General features: G+C 41.3%; 1 protein-coding gene across 3 annotated transcripts in view; it reads left to right on the top strand.

Moving 5' to 3' along the window:
• The window catches only part of DAB1 (DAB adaptor protein 1), a 476,669-nt gene that overhangs the window by 133,586 nt on the left and 324,487 nt on the right, over positions 1–18,596 (top strand). The window lies entirely within an intron of this gene.

Genomic DNA, 18,596 nt, shown 5'->3' with positions numbered 1-18,596 from the left:
TAAGTAATAAAGGGTATTTAAATTAAGGCGTGTGTATTGTTTTTTTAGACCTAATGCTAATGCACACTGAATAGACTGCATTATAGGGTAATCTTAACTTTTATGTGCACTGGGAAACCAAAAAACTCGTGTGACTTGCTTTATTGCAGAGAGTCTGGAACCCACAACATCTCTGAGGTCTGCCTGCACTTGACTTTTTCATTTGTTTTTTCTGTCTTCTTTCACTCGGACATAAGCCACGTTCCTACAACTGAACAATGCATGGCAAACAGCCTGCAGTCAGTAAATTAAACTCTTTTGACTGAATAAATAAAGAAATGTATTTGGAGCTTGGAGCGGGGGTGTTCTGCTTGAACTTCCTTGCTCTGATGGCGTTCATGGCAAAACACATATGCTTCTCCCCACGTGATCACACCTTGCCAAACCCCTTCTCTGGCAATCACTGAAACTCCTAATTGTTATTCCCAGCTGTGAACTTTGCCCTTCCTTCTTTGTGGGGTGGCTCTGGGCTGGGCAGTTGTCTCTTCAGGAGCTGTTCTTTGCAGTCTGATCACATGGGTAATGTAACATTTAATTTTTAAAAATCTCTGAGTAGAGCTCTTTATTAGAAATTAATTTGCTCAGGTTCTCAGGTATTGTTTACTTCTGGTGTGCTGAAGTGTTTTCCCTGGTAGGAGCTCTTTCTGTCCTCTTCCTGAAGTTCTAGGGAAATGCTTTCTAGAATGTCACCCTGTGCAGCTCAGGTTTTGTAAATTATGTTCTGAGCAGGGGGCACCTTCTATCTATATCGTGAGCTGAAGTCTAACTCTCCTTTTTTTTTTTTTAAAGGTTCTTTTATGTTTTTTGAAATGTTTAAAAAAAAACAGCTTGTTCTTGGGGCAGGAATTTTGTAAAAGCAAATGATATGTTAGAAATTGTCTAATAAAATGAAACTGAATAGAAGTGTTTCCTATAGCTTCTGTTACAAATGGTGTATATGTTGGACCATGGTGGTGACAGAAAAGGACTAGGAATCAGATGACCTGGCTAGTTGTTTTATGTAGCTTATCATTTGGGTGACTGGGCAAACCATTCAGTCTCTCTAAGATACAGTTCTTATCTGAAAAATGAAGTCTCTAGGCCGTGGTCTTAATGCCATCCAAGATCCTTTCTAGCTTTAGAGCTCCTGACTAGAAGCCTAACAACTTCAGTCTTAACTTGGATATGGCTGGTTACTAGTTCTGGGCCTCCAGGTAAGTCAGCTTCTTTCTTGGAGCTCTAGCTTCTCATCTTTCAAAAAGAGACAAAGAGAGTTTGTGTTTTTTTCCAAGGGCATTAATAGAATTTTCCTTGGACACACAAAGGTGAGCATACTTTTTAGCTGTAGAATCCTGATTTATTAGAAGCAACTTCTTACTTTATTGTGATTTCATGGCACTGTGCCGACAGAATGGTTGGATAAAAGGAGATGAAAAGTCATTACATATCAAATTGACAGTTTTTAAATGGTACTTTAAAAATATATGGATGTTATGATTCACTTTTGATTCTTTTTTCTTTTTTTAATTCTCATTTTAAGTTCTTGACTTGAGCTTGGGGAAGGGATTCAGACATAGCTTTCATTTTCAAAGGAGTGTTTTCAAAGGAGTATTTCATGTCCTCATTTTTAACCACTGAATTTTTTTGTGGATGTTTCTCCCTGGAATTCCTGGGGAAAGAGATCTTTTCATGCTTCTTCTGATCATGTATCCCTTCCTCTATGGATGGATATTAGCAGGTAATACCTACAAAGTCACAAATGCCATGCAAATGACTCTTTCCAGGACCTGCTGACTGCTTTCTGGAAACTTCCTATTGATTGACACTGACTCAGGGTTTTTTTTTATTAATTTATTTATATTTTATTGAAGGATAATTGCTTTACAGAATATGGCTATTTTCTGGACACTGAATCATTTTTTAAAGATAAGCCTAATTAAAAACCTTTAGTCATTCATTTACCACTTTGGCTCTTGGAAGTCATTTAGTGTTAATGTTGTTATCTCTATAACAATAGAGTTAACATGGATATTATTTCTAATATAGTGAATATTCCTGATTTAGACTGTACATTTGAAATGATGAATATTCCTAATTTAGACCATAAATTTGAATGACCAGAGGCTGAAGTTCCCTCCAGGGAGGGAAAAGGCATCATTTTATTGGGGCCAGTGACCCCATTGGCTTGGCCCAGGTGGCTGTGCAAAGGTGCAGAGCTCCATCCGACCGGAGGAGGTGTGGCCTGGAGTCAGCAGATGAAGGAGGTGTGGTCTTGGCAGCTGGGAGTGAGAGAGGAGGGTTGGGACCAGCTAACATCCTGGCCGTAGGGTCCTGCCCTCTTACTCTCATCCCGCCCTCATCCCCATAGTATTAATTTTAACTCTCGATGATCTACAGGAAAACATTAAGATGGAGCGAGGCGTCAAGGTATGGAAAAAAGATCTTGGAATCCAGAAGACGTGAATTGCAGTCCTATTTTCAACACTCCCCACCTGGCAAACCACTGGCTCATCTCTTCTTGTCCGAACCTGGCAAAATAGGGACAGCAAAGCCTACCTTCCTGCGGTGTCATGTAGATGAAATGAGTGTGTGGACAGGAAAGTAGTTGGCAAAACGTTGACAGTCTTTAGAAAGGATATGTCAAATGAGTGCAGAGATGAAGGGGAGACCAGAGGGCACCCTCCAAAGAGAAGCTGGAGATCTTTTCCTCTCCCTGTTGCTGTGTTCTGACAAGGGTGTGTTGTCTTCCTACCAAATGAAGATGGGAGTGTGGAATAGAGCTGTTTGGGCCTCAGACCTCAACCTCCACATGGAGCTCAGGCCCGCTCCCCTTTGCTTCCCTGCAGAGAGAGCTGAAGGAGTTAATGATAACATATCAGAAAGGCATTTGAGGGCTTTTAGAAACACTCACCCGGTAACATCACACACATGCAACCGTGTAACGTTAGCTGTTCAGAGCTGCATGGTTGTATTATTTATTAATCACAGTGTGTGTCTGTGTTCAAATTAGTATTGAAGTCTTGAACCAGAGCCCATTAAAATAAAGAAACTATTGTTGGGTGTGCTTAAGGAAACTAGCAAAATATTTCTTTTAAAACTTGAAGAGAAGTCTACGCAGAATCCTCGTACTTGGCGGGCAGAAATTCATCTAAACTGTTTTCCAAATTTACCAAGTGCTTTCCTGAATAGACAAGGAGCCTGGGGGTATTTCTTGCAGGAGTGATGAGTTGTGAATCCCAATATGAGATGTGTGTTAAAAAAAAAAAAAAAGTCTTTAAAGAGGAAAAAGAAGTTTCTGAGTGTTTGGCAAAACAGGTTATTTTTAAACTGAAGAAAAATAGGATTGTGGGGATTTCAAAGATTTTTGTGATTTTGTTTGTTCATCTATAGGTGGGACTTTCTAACATCTCATTAGCACAGGGGCAAACTGAGGTGTAAAAGAAATGGAAGACTGTCCATCACCTCAGGTGGCCTTCATGCTCATCAAGGGGCAAGTTGTAGGTAGATCAGAAAGTGGCAACGTATGCAACGCAGGGTGAATTTATGGAGACACTGTGATGTTGGGAGACAGGTGCACTTGGGCTCTAGATCTGGATCCACCTGGGGCTTGATGTTTCATCAGTTCAATGCCTCAGTTTCTACTTATTCAAAACGAAGGTAATAAACCTTCCTGGGTTGTAAAGATGAATGAGACAAGGCATGTAGAATGCTTATCACAGAACGTGGCACGTAGTAGTGTAATCACAACTGTAATTATATTTTCCTTTCTTTGTCTGTCCCTTCAGTTTCACGCTCTGTCACAAGAGACATATAGACTTGATGCTCCTTAGGAATGCTGAAGGCTGTGACTAGCTTTCATGGAGGAGGAGCTGCCCTTGGACCTTGAACTGGCTGTCGTCTGCCGGCTCTTCCAGGATGCACTCTGCTTTCCCTCTTCCCTTCCTCCCTCTGCGTGGACTGCATCCATGGGCTTCCTGGCCTCTTGGCCTCTTCTTGGAAATAGCCAATGCTGAGTTCTAGCAGGAGTCTGGAGGGTGGGCAGGAAGGAGAGTGAAGAAGTCTGTATGCTTTGCTCAGCTCTTAGGCTTTCTCTTATCTGGGTTGCCTTGGACTTGCTGTATCCTAGACTGAATGTCACCATTCCATTTATGGCAATGTTTTCTACTGAGTTTGCTCCCCATTCTGGTCACCCTTCCCTTCTCTTACCCCTTCAAGCCTAAGAGAAGCAACATGTTCTGCTCTTCTAGCCCTGGGATCCTGGCCTGTCCTTCAAGGTTAACCTTCAACTCGGCTCACTCTTGGGCACAATCTTTGTACTAACTCTTTGCAATAATACTATATTCAGTTTGTCATCTGTTTCAGGATGGGACCTCAAAGAGTAGGCTGAGTTTGATTAGGTGAGAAGGTATGGCATTGGGTAACCAAGGTGTGCTCTGGGGTTTATGACTGATGCAGTGTGGCCGCAGTGTGTGTTTCCTTCAAGAAGGATGGACTGGACTGTAAGTCTGGGGAAGATATTCTGGACTAGAGCCTGAAGGTGTGGTTAACATATGAGACTTCACATCATAGCAGAGATGGTTCTTGGTAATTGTTTCCTGATTCATTTTGACCGGTGTCTATTGAAAAATTAATAGGTATACGGTGTAGGAAATAAAAAGCAGAAATTTCTCTCCTTTCCTTCCAAATAATGATATGCAAATGAACTAGAGGGAAGGGAAAGAGAACAATATGGAATGACTCTCTCCTATACAATTTGCATATATCATCTTATTTATTCTGCTCAGCAGCCATTAGGGGTAAGGTACAAACTTCACTGGAGTTGCCAAAGGTCACAGGACTGAGACTTAGTGGAGCCGTAATTTGAAAGCCCAAGGCCAGTCTGTGAGATGGTGATGTTCATGAATTTCCAACGTTGTCAGCTGCAAGATATGAAGAGTGATGTAATTAAGGGTTCAAATGAGAGGTACAGGTAAGAACAGCAGGGTGTGAGTCTTAGGCTATTTGTTACAGCCCCATCCCAGGAAGGAGTGTGACATTGTAAGGCCGTGTGCAGAAGGAATTTCTACAAGAGTAATCTATACAGAAGGAGTTCCTCTGTAATCTCAGAGTAGTCACAAAGCCTGGCATCCCAGACATTGGGATGTGATTTCATGGCAGGAAGGATCCTGGATATCTCTCGGGGACTAGGTCAACTCATTCCAATTGCACAGGACATCGTTCTCTCCCTGTCATTGGGTACCCTGTTTCTACTTGTACTGAAAGTGATCTTTGTCTCTCCCCTAATTGTACATATATTTCTCTGCCTGGTGGCTTCTCCACTTCTGCTAACTCATAACTTCTGCTCAGTCTCCCCTTGCTGCCTCAGAGCCTCTTCATGTGTACCTTTTCACTTCTGGCCCTGTTACTTCTGGACAGAATCTGTATTAATGAGTTCAGTTTCTTGGGAGAGAGAATATACCCATCTTTTCATATGTCCGATTTGGATCTAACTCTTCCTGCAAGGCCAAACTGTGACTCTGATCATCAGTGAATTGTCTTTGGGTAAGGGATAGACTTAGCCAAAGCTGTGGTTTTTTCCAGTAGTCATGTATGGATGTGAGAGTTGGACCATAAAGAAGGCTGAGTGCTGAAGAATTGATGTTTTCAAATTGTGGTGCTGGAGAAGACTCTTGAGAGTCCCTTGGACTGGGAGGAGATCAAACCAGTCAATCCTAGAGGAGATCAGTCCTGAATATTCATTGGAAGGTCTGATGCTGAACCTGAAGCTCCAACACTTTGGCCACCTAATGCAAAGAGCTTAACTCTGAGCCTGGGAAACACTGAAGGCAAAAAGGGATGGCAGAGGATGAGATGGTTAGATAGCATCACCAAATCAATGGACATGAATCTGAGCAAACTCCCGGAGATAGTGAAAGACAGAGAAACCTGGCATGCTACAGTTTATACAAAGAGTCGGGCACTATTTAGCAATTGAACAACAATGAAGAGTGGACTCTGTGAAGCTGAAAAGTTTGCACCTTACCCCTAATGGTTGCTAAGCTGGGACTTAGATTAGGGAGTGGACATCTCCAGGAGGGGGCGTTATTCTGACTATTCCGATCCATTTTCTGCCCCCCCAAAATTCACATCCAGTCCAAATGCAGAATACAGGCAAGGCCTCTCTACAACCTCCTCATTTCAGAAGTCCAAATTCCCATTATCTAAATTATCTAAAATCATATTCCAGTGACATCTTTGCGAGGTAGGGTATTTTCCTACCTGACCCCAGCACTTACCACTGTGTGTTAAGCATCTTAAATAAATTATGTCATTTAATACACTCACCATATCTGATGAATATTTTCAGAGCCATTGTATTTTGCAGTGTTCAGAGTCAGGGGAATCCAATAACAGGCCCAGTCATGTGGGACCAGGGAGTGGGTCACAGAGGCCCGGAAACTTGTGAATTCTCTTTACCATTGTGCCTGCATTTCTCAACTATGTTGCCACATATTCAGATTGCTTGGGGAGATTTTTAAGCATCCTAATGCCCAGGTGGAACCTCAGAGCAGTTAAATGAGAACCCTGAAATGGGAGTGTGTGCTCAGTTGCTAAATTGTGTCTGACTCTTTGCACACCCATGGACTCTAGCTTGCCAGGCTCTTCTGTCCATGGGATTTTCCCAGGCACCAGTACTAGAGTGGGTTGCCGTTTCCTCTTGCAGAGGATCTTCCCAATCCAGAGGTGGAACCCGGGTCTCCTGCACTGGCAGGCAGATTCTTTATCATTGAGTCTTTCCACCTCCTCAGATGTTCTCAACATGCAACAAAGCTTGGGTGCCTCCGCCCTGCGTTGCTTTACTCATCACTAGAGGCCAGTGCTCCAGGGGAAGGATGAACATGAAGCCTTCCCCATGGAGGGGAGCTTCAGCTGACAGTGGAAGGCATTTGCTGGGTCTGACAGTGAAGAGGGCATTGTGTGGATAGGAGACAGCTCTCCAAGTTGGCGATTTGCTCAGTATTTGCTGAATGTGATGGAAGTTTTTTAAGTTTCCATGAGAAGGTTCACATAAATACATTCACAAATCAGGAAACAACGGGAAACACGAGCTCCTTTGTCAGAGCATCCGTCCTCATTTATGGCTTGAGCAAAACACAGCCCTATGGTTATCACTGTTGTGGATACGTTTTGTGAGCGAGATAATTGTGGAAATTGGGTTGCTTCCCATCAAGAGCGAATCCTATTGTAGAGAAAATTTGAGCTATCCATGTATTCCATTTTACAGTAATTGAGATTGGACTAGCAAGTCATTAGTGAAGCAAAGGAAAATGATGGGCTCTTTAGTTTTTTTCCAAAGGAAGGTAGAAAAAATTGATGTTTGAGAAGAGAGAGAAGAATTAAAATAGGGTATCAGTGGTGGGAGGGAACATGCCCATCTCTTGGCTCTCTGGTTAATGAGAGGGTGGCATCGCTGTGCTGAGATCTCCCTTGAGTGCAACCAGTGGGAAGGTGCCCCCTGTGGTCAGAACAGGCACTGGGATATAGACCGTGTAGGATTGAGCCCATGCCCAGGGCCACCCTGGGTACCACCCAGCTTGGGGACATCTGTCTCTTTCTCACCCAGCTTACCACTGGCATATGTTAGCCTGTGTGGTTCTCTTCCCTACTGTCAGCTTTGAAGATAATGAAACGCAACTTGAGCAAAGGAGAGTCAATAACAGCGGTATATATTTTAGATACATCAGTAGGTGAAGCTGCCAAATGGGACACTTGCTTTTTAAAAATCCGCTTCACAGGGAGGGCCTCATTAAATACTTGTCTTTTCTTTTCGCAAGACCCCAGGGAATGGCTATAGTTCCAAGTTACTCAGTACTCAGACACATAATGGAGGAAATGGGGATGATAGTGGAGGGCATTCAGTCTCCAAGAGCAAATAGACAGCATGCCCCGCAATGTCATGTGGCTTGTGCGGTTAAAATGAGGACAGGCATAGGCTAAAAAGTTAGTTGATGAGGGAGGTGGAGTTTTAGGACTGGTGCGGGGGAACAGGTATGAAGGCCACCTGAGGCCAGTCCCTATACCTGGGAGGGTGTAGCAGTCACCAGGCTTTGATTCAGCTCTCTCTGTAACTCGCCCATGTAGTCTTCTGTGTACAGAGTAGGTGCTTAGAAACGTATGTAGAATTGATTTGATATACAGAACCAGTAACTTGCTGGCTATGTGCTGAAGGAGTTAGAGGTATTGGCTCTTCTGCTATTTTTTCCTGAGAATTCATTTATCTAGATTATCTTTGGAAAGAAAAATTGAAGAGCATAAGCTTTTAAACTCAGTAGCTCCGCTGATGCAAGCAGTCTCCCAGTTGGTCCCCTTGTCCCCACCATTGTTGGTCTTCAGCCCCAGGGTGATTCCTAGGTTAGCATCATCTTGAAAGAATTGAACTGTGTCAGCCACTTACCTCTTCAATCACTGTGGTGGCCCTCTGTCACCTGCTAGTGAAGTGAAAGTTGCTCAGTCGTGTTTGTCTCTTTTCGACCCCATGGACTATACAGTTCATGGAATTCTCCATTCCAGAATACTGGAATGGGTAGCCGTTCCCTTCTCCAGGGGATCTTCCCAACCCAGGGATCGAACTGGGGTCTCCTGCATTGCAGGCGGATTCTTTACCAACTGAGCTATCAGGGAAGCCTGTCATCTGCTAGTGGATGTTTCTTTTAATCGCTTCTTCTTTCACCCACTAATGAATCAATTTGAAGTTTGCACCTGGCAGCGGCACATGAATTTTTAGATACAAAAATTTATATACATACGCTACTGTGAATCTTCATGTTAAAGGAATAAACTGTCTCCTATTTTTCATATTAAAATAATTATAAGTAGCTATTACAGAGATTGATGTCTTCACTCCAGTGGAATTTGTTCAATCCTGCCTGGGCTGCCTACTCCCTCGTTTGAAGACTGTGGGGTCTCCAGATGGCCCATTTTAAAGATGAATAAATTGAGGCTCAGACTAGTTTGATAGCTTAAGTGCCTAAAAGGACATAAGCAGTCAGTGGGAGAGTCAGGCAAGAGTCCAACCCAGTCCTCAGCTATTGCTTTAGATTCTGCCACTTACTGATACATTTTTGTAAAATCGTAGGTAAAGCTTTTAGAAGGTTGGTTAGAAGTCAGGCCCCAAGTATTGAAAACACTAATGGAATTATTTTAAGCTTATACACTTTTTTTCTGATCCTCTATTAGTTTATGTAATGAATTTTCATGGTGCAGTAAATACTCAATGAAACTGTGTGATCCATTAGTTAAATGAAATGTTCCTAAGTATGCCATGTTGCTGTCACATAAATTCCTTTAATATTGCTGAAATCTGGTTCTGACTTTTGTGAGCTTTGAGTTTGATTAAAGAAACACCTTCTGTTCCTCCTGTCATCTCCTTACTGAAGGATGTCAGATACCTGAGTAATAACAGTACCTGCCTTCTGGAGTGGAGCATTTTATTTTCCCCAAAGTACTTTCACATAACTCTCATTTATTCCTGTTCATTTAATCCCATGAATTATAGCCAGCATTATCCCATTTTACAGATGAGTAAACTGATGGACCATTTAGATTTTTTCATTCTAGATCTGCCCTAGAAATGTCAGACCACCAGATAACTGTACAGCAAGATCCCAGTGGTTTATTTTTCAAGTTAAAAGAAAGCATGCTTTGTTCAGAGAGAGTTTAAAACAACTTGAGTCAGATTGTTTTGACTGTATTTAAAAATACTACCGCTATTATGCTTTAGGGGCTTCCCTGGTAGCTCAGCTGGTAAAGAATCTGCCTGCAAGGCAGGAGATCCCAGTTTAATTTCTGGGTCAGGAAGATCCCCTGGAGAGAGGGATAGGCTCAGTTCAGTTCAGTTCAGTCGCTCAGTCGTGTCCGACTCTCCGCGACCCCATGAATCGCCACTCCAGTATTCTTGGGCTTCCCTCGTGGGCTCAGACAGTAAAGAATCTACCTGCAATTCGGGAGACCTGGGTTTGATCCCTGGGTTGGGAAGATCCCTTGGAGGAGAGCATGGCAACCTACTCCAGTATTCTTGCCTGGAGATTCCCCACGGCTTAAAGAGAAGCCTGGCGAGCTACAGTCCATGGAGTCACAAAGAGTCGGAAATGACTGAGCGACTGAGCACATTATGCTTTAGTATTATACTCTTCACATAAGTTAAGGATCACTGAAAATTCCCTGTTGGATTTTTTTTTTAAAGAGAGAGAGAGTGCTGATGTGAAATTCATGTCTATGGGACCATACGCTGTTGATTTTATGAAAGCCTATAGATGCTTTTCATTGTGTTTCTGGCTTCAGGTTATTTGAGCATGGCCTTTGTGGAACCTGTAACTGATCATATTTCCTTTTTTGCTTTGTCCTTTAGGACTGTCAATAAATTTACAGCTTATTTTCTGCAACCTCAAGATTGTTTTTGTGCCCTATTCTTTTTTCTGCCTCTACCTTCATTTCCAATTCTTTGTTCCCCTTCACTCCAGTTTTCTTCTTTCATTAATTTTATCCTTTTCTGGAGAATGATTGTATATAAAACTTTATATAAGCTGCCTGACTTCTTTTTATTTTTCTTTTCATAATGTCAGGTGAACATACCAACAAGCAACACAATGAACGTGATGTCTCAGGCCAAGAGAGGTCTCTTACTTCTGTGATTTTTCCATCCTTTTCTGACATATACAGTTGTGGCAAAACAGGTCTGCTGTGAGGTTGTTAATTTATCAACTTTGTGGCCTTCAGAGTTTTAAACCAAGGATATGTTCTATCAATGTAGGTATCTTTCTGGATGGGTTTGGTCTAAGCAAGTGATGGCTGTGAGGATGGTGCTGTTTTATCAGTAGAGAGATGTACTACCTTCAGATATCCTACTACAGTTTTATAGCCTTTGCACTTCTGACATCCCTGGCAGAATTAAATAAGCACTGCCATTGGGCTCCACTAAACCTTGCTCTTTCCTATTCTCTTGACCCTGAAAAGAAGGATTATAGAGAAGGAGCAAATTTTGGGCTGTTTCCAAATGGAATATATCAGATCAGTTAGCCCTTGACATATTAAAAAAAAAAACAGAAAAACAGAAAAAGGGTTGGCAGTTTAACGTCATAGTCCCAGGGATACAGAGGGAGATGGTCCAACAAAGGCTGACTCTGGCTACATAATTAGCGCTACCAACCAGGGTTCTTGACCTCTTTAATCAATAGAAATTGATCAGAGGCCAGACAAGAAATCCTTTATTGGGGCACCTGCTGCAGCAGGGGTGAGTGAAAGCAAACAATAGGTTCCCTTGCTGGCTGGCTCCCAGAGAGGGGCAAGCTTGTTCCTTATATGAACTGAGGATAGGGGTGTGTCCAGGGGTCAGGCTGGGTAGATGGCTTAGGTGTTTTGCCCACCCCTTAGGTGGAGTTGCATGCAGGGGCCATGCACAGTATGCTGCTTTTTGCTCCCAGCTCCTCAAAAGTAGCAATTGGGTTTTTGGTCTCCTTGTATCTTTGGGGTTCAGAATTTGCCCCAACTGCACATGCATGCAGTTCCATACAGTTTCTTTGTATTTTATTGTTCCAGGAGAGGTATGTTCAGTTGCAGGCATTGCAGCACTGAAGCAAAGGGTCCCGGTTCCCAGGCTTGTCTCAAAACCAGCTTGTGGTGATCTCTGGGGTTAATAGATTAAAAAGTCTTAGGGGGCAATTCCTGGCATGGAGGCAAGTCTGGAGGGGAGGTCCCGGGCTCAGGAAGAGAGAGACCTGCTTGAAACAACCTTGGTCAAGAGACTTGTGTCAAGTCAAGTATTCCAGGCAGATACAGGATGAAGTTGGAATCTATAATAAGAACTGACAGCCATAAACTAATTTTAAACTCAACTAGCCTTGGGAATTAGAAAGCAGTCCATCCAGGGAGCTGGAATTGGGTCTGAGATTTTTTTTAAAAAAGAAAGGTGTTGCCAGAATTGGCTTTGTTACATACTTGGGTGTGTTATGGTCTGAGCTAGGCTTTTTTTTTTTTTTAATTTGAAGATAATTTCAGAATTACAGAAAAACGTGTAAGAATATACAAAAAATACCCTACACCCTTCACTTAGATTCACCTGCTAATATTTGTATCACATTTGCATTAGCATTTGTGTATTCTCTCTGTGTATATCCATGATATACACACACATATGCTGCATATACGTATATACATGTCCGAGATCTGTTTTTCCTGAATCATTTGGATGATGCATGTAGCTTAGCCCTTTATACCTAAATATTTGGTATGTATTCTCTAAGAATGGGCTTCCCAGGTGGTTCAGTGGGTAAAGCATCTACCTGCAATGCAGGAGATGCAGGCAGACGTGAGTTTGATCTCCAGGTCAGGAAGATCCCCTGAATGAGGGCATGGCAACCCACTCTGGTATTCTTGCCTGGATATTCCCATCTACAGAGGAGCCTGGCAGGCTACAGTCCATAGGGTTGCAAAGGGTTGGACATGACTGAAGTAGCTGAATATGCATGCATGCATTCTCTAAGAATAGGTATATTCTGTTACATAGCTGTAGGAAACTTATCAAATAAAATAAACATTGATAGAATATTTTTACCTGATTTGCCGTCCATATTCAAATTTGTTGATTGGCTCTCTGATTTCCTTTGTAGCATTTATTTTCTCTCCAAAAAGAGGGTCTGATATTCCATTTAGTTGTTGTACCTGTTTAGGTTGTTTTAATCTAAAATATTTCTACAGTCTATCTTTGGTTTGCCATTTTTGAAGAATAGACTTTTCTCCACATTTTTGTATGCTTGTTCTTATTAGATTCCTGGCCAGGATACTGCATCATAGTGATGTGGTCTTCTCAGGATATCACCTGATATCCATCGGCTCATCTCTGTTAATGTTAATTTCGATAACCTGATTGAGGTGTTGTTCAGTGTCTCCATTATATGATCGCAGATTTTCTGCTTGAAACTACAGATAACAAATGAGAACACACTTTAAGACCAATGATGGCTTCCTGGATTTAGCATTTACTGACTTTCTGGGACAATAAGATACGTTGGGCTCATCTTGTACCTGCCCTTTATGGCTCTGGAATAACCCACTTCTAGAAACTCTCAGTCTTTTTACTAAGAGTTGTAGTAGAAACTAAAATCTGGGTATTAAGATATCACCTTGTCACTGGGGAATCTTTGCTTCTAGACCTGTTCAGTGGACAGGGCTAGGAAATATATGCATATAAACATGTGTACACACATCTACATGCAGATGCGTGTTTACTTTGTAAACCATGAGTCTAAACCCTGAATTCTCCAGTTTCCAAACTGTCCCCACAGTGCTCTTTCCTGGCGTCCCCCTTTCCATATTTTAATGGTTATTCTTGAATAGTGAGAGTCTTAGCTCCCAAGAACATTAAAGAATTTACTTCTTTGCCTAATCCTATAATATATTTAGAATAGTTTCATAATTGCTTTTCCCATAACACTACCAAAAAAAGCCTACTAAAAAGAGTTCAGGGTTTGTTTGCGGTGCTCCCTGCCCTGGTCCTATTCATGACAGGTTGTAAACCATTAAATCCTGTGTTCGTAAGTTATTCATATTAATGATTTCTCTCCCACCCCTTCAGGGACTGTGTTTATGATGCTCCTTTGAAATACAATTGAATTTGTTTCACTTCCAGTTTTAGCCCTTCCCCCACTTTCCATCGCTATTAATTTTATTTTTTATCTGAGATGTGAAGCATTAATATGCTTCCACGTGTAGAAATTAAGTAAAAGTGTACTCTGATAAGTATGACCCTTTGCCATGTCTTTCTACCTGGTCATGCTGTCATTTTAACATCTAGGATCTCCCCATGTAGAGAAGCAGCTTCATTGTTTTCTGGTTTGTCTGTCCTGTTTCTTTCTGTAAAGATAAGCAGGTTTATGTATCCTCCTTTCTTACATAAAGACTGGCATACTGTATGTTGAGCTAGGCTTTGTAAGTGCCCAAGTCTCATTGATCTTCCAAATCTTGCCATCTTGGTGGTGAGCTTCCCATTATACTGATGTGGAAACTGAGACTCCTTATCTGTACCATAGCGAACCTTTGTGCCTTATTGATAAATAGCCTGTTTTCAGTGCTTTATACTTTAGATGAAAGTGATTAAGATGTGCCAAATCGTGAAGCATCAGGTAGTAGTACATACAATTTTTAATCCATCAAATTTTGCTGCCACTGGAAGTCCTACTTCTTGGAAGTCTACCTCTTCATCTGGGTTTTAAAACTGGGTATCCCTTTATATTGGAATTTTCAGTGTCTTAGCATCTCACACAATGCTTAAATAAGGATGTGGCACCTGGCTGGGAGAGTTGTTTTTGACTTTCTGTTTTTCCTTTTTAAAATTGAGATGAAATTCATATAACATGAAATTAACTATTTTAATGTATACAATCCCGTGTCACTTACTTTACTCATAATGCTGTTCAACCGTTACTGCTATCTAGTTCCAAAACACCTCATCTCCACCATAGGAGACCCTGTAACCATGAAGGAGTCAGCCCCCGTCCCCTGCTTCCCCCAGCACCTGGCAGCCCCTGCTCTTTTTTCCATCTCCCTTTGGATTATTTGTTTTGGATAGTCTGGAGGAAAATAGAATCATTTTCCATTTTCACAATAAGTGACTTTTCGTCTTAACTTCTTTCACTTGGCATGTTGTTTGCCGAGTTCATCCACCTTGCAGCCTGGATCAGCCCTTCATTTTGTTTTAAGGTTTTCCTTTTGTTTTATGGCTTGGATAATATTCCGTTGTATGGATAGACTATTTTGTTAATTCATTCTCCAGCTGATGGACCTCCAAGAGGGTTTTGAGTGAAACTGGGGAGAAGAGTGGCTTGAACCCTGCCTTGTGCTCTGGAACCTACTAGGCACATGACTGTGAACCAGCTACTGAACTGACTTGTGCCTCCCTTTTCTCATTTGTCAAATGAACATAATATTACATAACTTCAAGTGACTGAAGGATCGCCTAAGGTAATAAATGAGAAGTTCATAGAAGAGAACCTGGCGAACAGTAGGAGTAGTGGTCGTCGCTCAGTTGTGTCCAACTCTTTGCGACCCCATGGACTGTAGCCCGCCAGGCTCCTCTGTCCATGGGATTCTCCAGGCAAGAATACTGGAGTGGGTTGCCATTCCCTTCTCCGTGGCAAATAGTGGGTCCTCATAAAATTAGCTGTTTCACCTTTGGGTTACCTGAGGGTGGGAGGGAAGGAGAGTGAACACGAATGTGTATTACAGTAGGTATTTTTGTGTGTGTGTGTTCTGTTGTAGCTGCTCAGACCTTTGTGCTTTGTCTTATTTAAAAAGGTCTATCTGTTTTCTCTGCTTTGTGATTTGGTGTTTTTGCACCCCGCCCCTCCCTACCCCCATCACTGAACATGGAATTTTACATTTAGAAGCAGTTCAGTAGACAGAATGTCTGTAGTGGAATGTTACATAATTCACATTTAGATTTGAAGAGCTCATTATAAAAAACCTGACACACTTCAGGAATATTAAATTACTGCAGATTGTGTGGAGCAAAAAAACATTATTGAAGCATTTCAAAATTCTAGGCGAGCCTGAATTTAACTGATAGGGTTCCACAGCTTTTACTGGGGAAAAATGATTTGAGTTGTCACATGGTTTTCTGGCCCTAGAGGACTTTAATCTCCTTAATTACAAAGAAACGAATTTCCTAAATAATTTGGAGCTACTTCACAGCATTTACTCAACCTCTGGCTTTTGGAAAATTAAAGGGAATGCCAGGGCCCTGGCTGTAGAATGTTCTCTTCTTACTGAAGCTTCCTCATGCACGTTTTTATTCAAGATGATGCTAGTTTCCTTTCTTTATTGATATGGGGATGTACTTCAGGAATTCACAAGTAATGCTTATAACACTTGAACACAATCTCATTTTGTTAAACAAATGGGACACTGGAGATGTCCACAGAATAGACAGAGGTGCTATATTATGGCTTACAAAGTCAAAGGAAAGAAAATGGTGCAAATCTAATCCAGTTTTATACACTGACTTTTAAGAGTGCTTGAAATGGTTCAAAACCCACATATTTCAGTCCATGGCAGTGTTTATGGATCAGGTACCTACTGTGTGCAAGCCCAGCATGATGGAAATATCCTAGCTCCTACCACTTCCTACAATTTGTCTTTAGAAAGCAAACTTAACCTGCCATGGTTTCCTCCTCTGTGAAAAGAGGATAGCAATATGACCCTGAGTCTGTGTTGTGACCTTGTATTTCTGTGTTCATAACACAGGAAACTATTAGTGCCTAATATTTATTGAGTACTTGCCAGGAGATGTTCCAGACACTCTTCCAAGCATGTTACATGTGTGATCACAATTTCCTTTAATTAATACTTTTACTTTATTATAAAGGTAGAGAAAGTAGGCAAAGAGGGGTTCAGTAATTTCCTTAATATCACATTGCTGGTAAGTGGCTCAGGCTATGAAGATGGCCAAGAATCAGATAAGTAGGGAGAGACACTGTTATCAGTGCAAGCTCATACTGCTGCTGCACAACAGGCCCCAATAAGTCGAGATAAGTTGTTGAGGCAAGGAATAGTGACTTTATTTAGAAAGCCAGCAGAGCAAAAAGATAGTGGACTAGTTTCTCAAAGAACCATCCTACCTGAGTTAGAATTCAGGCTTCTTTTATACTAAAAGGTGAGGGTATATGGTTGGTTGTTGCAAACCTCTGGGTGTTTTAATCCTTTGTTCTTGCAGCTGTCCATGTAGGTCAGGTCACAATGTTCCTCTAAACCTTCAACAGGACAAATGTTTCTTTCTGCCTTGCAACTTTTTATCTCTATATGAATGGAAAAATGTTATACATTTAAAGGTCAGAGCCTTGTGAATGGGCTATCCTGTATATTTCAGGCTACAGACAACATTCTTATAGCAAAAACAATAGAGTACAAAGGTTAAAGTAAAAGAAACAGATCCAATATGGAGTCAGATTTATTCTTCCCTATTACAGTTCCATTTAACAGAGAGATCAGAAAATCTTTCTGCCTAAGATACCTCTTTGAACTGAACCTTGAGAATGTCAAGGTAGACTTGAAAAATTTCACAGAAAGGTAACAGCACAATTGAAAATTGGGAAGTTGGGGAAGTATATCACCTCCCTACTAGACTTCTGATTCCTTTTGTTATTTTGGTTGTTAACTTAAAGCCTCCCTGGACATGCTGATGCTTCTGCATGAGACAACAATTTATTCACTTATTATACATGCATGAGTACCCATTGGTCCTTTCCCTTGCCTTCCACCTGATGAAAGCATCATTCTTCAAGATCACACCGTGCAGAGCTTCTTGTCTGTGAAGCTTTATTGACTCTTTCAAACAAAGCAAAAAAACTTACTCCTTTGTGCCCCAATCTGCTTTTGTTCTGATCATGTGCATTTCAGTCTCTTACACGACTAACACCTCTGCTAGACTGAGCTTCTTTGAGGGCAAGAGGTCCGGCTTTGACTGTGTACTTCTGGGCTGCATGGTTGTACAGTACACATCTGTTGACATGAACGAGCCAGCAGTTGCACCTAACCCTTCTTATGTTCTTAGTAGATATCTGTTACAATGAAGTGACCAGTGTCATTAATAAAATTATTTATTCCCTTACAGGACCAAATTTTGTGACTCTGTTATCTCTTATGGAATGTTGTATTTTGGGGGCAAGAGGTTAGGAAGGAGATGAGAGCTTTAGTGGCATGATACAGATAGATGGCACAAAAGTGGTGGGAAAAGTGCTCATTTTCAACATAGTTTTTCATGTACCCCATTCTAGGAAAGTAATATTCCGTTTTCTTTAGTTGCAGTCTTAGGTACCTTCATTCAGGGCTACTGTCCTTGTTAAAAAATAGTTTGTTAACAACAAGCAAATAAGATATCTTTGGATAAAGGTGTGAATTTCCCCATATTTAAGCCTTATTAAATTTTTGTGTGCCTTTTACATTAAACATTTTCTAGTTAAGCCATCTTTAATTGGCATGATTAAGGGGCTTGGGTTATTATTCTTATTGAGCTGAAACTGGCATTCCGGGTCACCCTTTTCAGATTAAACAGTTCTAGATCTATTGCAGGAGCTAAGAATTGGCTGCACAGTTTGAAGATCCATTTCCAGTAGCTTTATCTTAATATTCTTCAAAAATGGATAAATCCTGAATGTTTATTTTCAACTGAACTCTCACATGTAACTATCAGAGATAGAGAGTCACTGGGAAAGATTGTTGACTTGACACCGGGAATACATTCATTCAATTTAAATGAAATCAAATGAGATAATGTATGTGCAGCGGGAGCTGAGGGCACAGTATATAGTAAATGTATAGTAAATACTGGCCGTAATTGAAGTGGTATTATTATCATTATTATCTCTTCCCAGCACAGTGTCTGAACTTAATAGTACCTAGTAGTGTGCAATGCATATTTATTACAGAAAGAGGGATGAAATGTGTGTCTGCCTGCTCCTTTTCCATTTCTCTTCCTCCCCACATTAAATGCTTGTCTGCTCATATAGCTGGGGGGAAAAGCTGACATAAAAATTGGCTTGCTGGAAAGT

This window comes from Moschus berezovskii, chromosome 4 (assembly GCF_049115385.1).
Source record: "Moschus berezovskii isolate FMDL1 chromosome 4, NW_MosBer_1.0, whole genome shotgun sequence".
NCBI lineage: Eukaryota > Metazoa > Chordata > Mammalia > Artiodactyla > Moschidae > Moschus > Moschus berezovskii.
The sequence above is the reverse complement of the archived record's forward strand: the minus strand, read 5'-3'. Positions and strand labels throughout refer to the sequence as shown.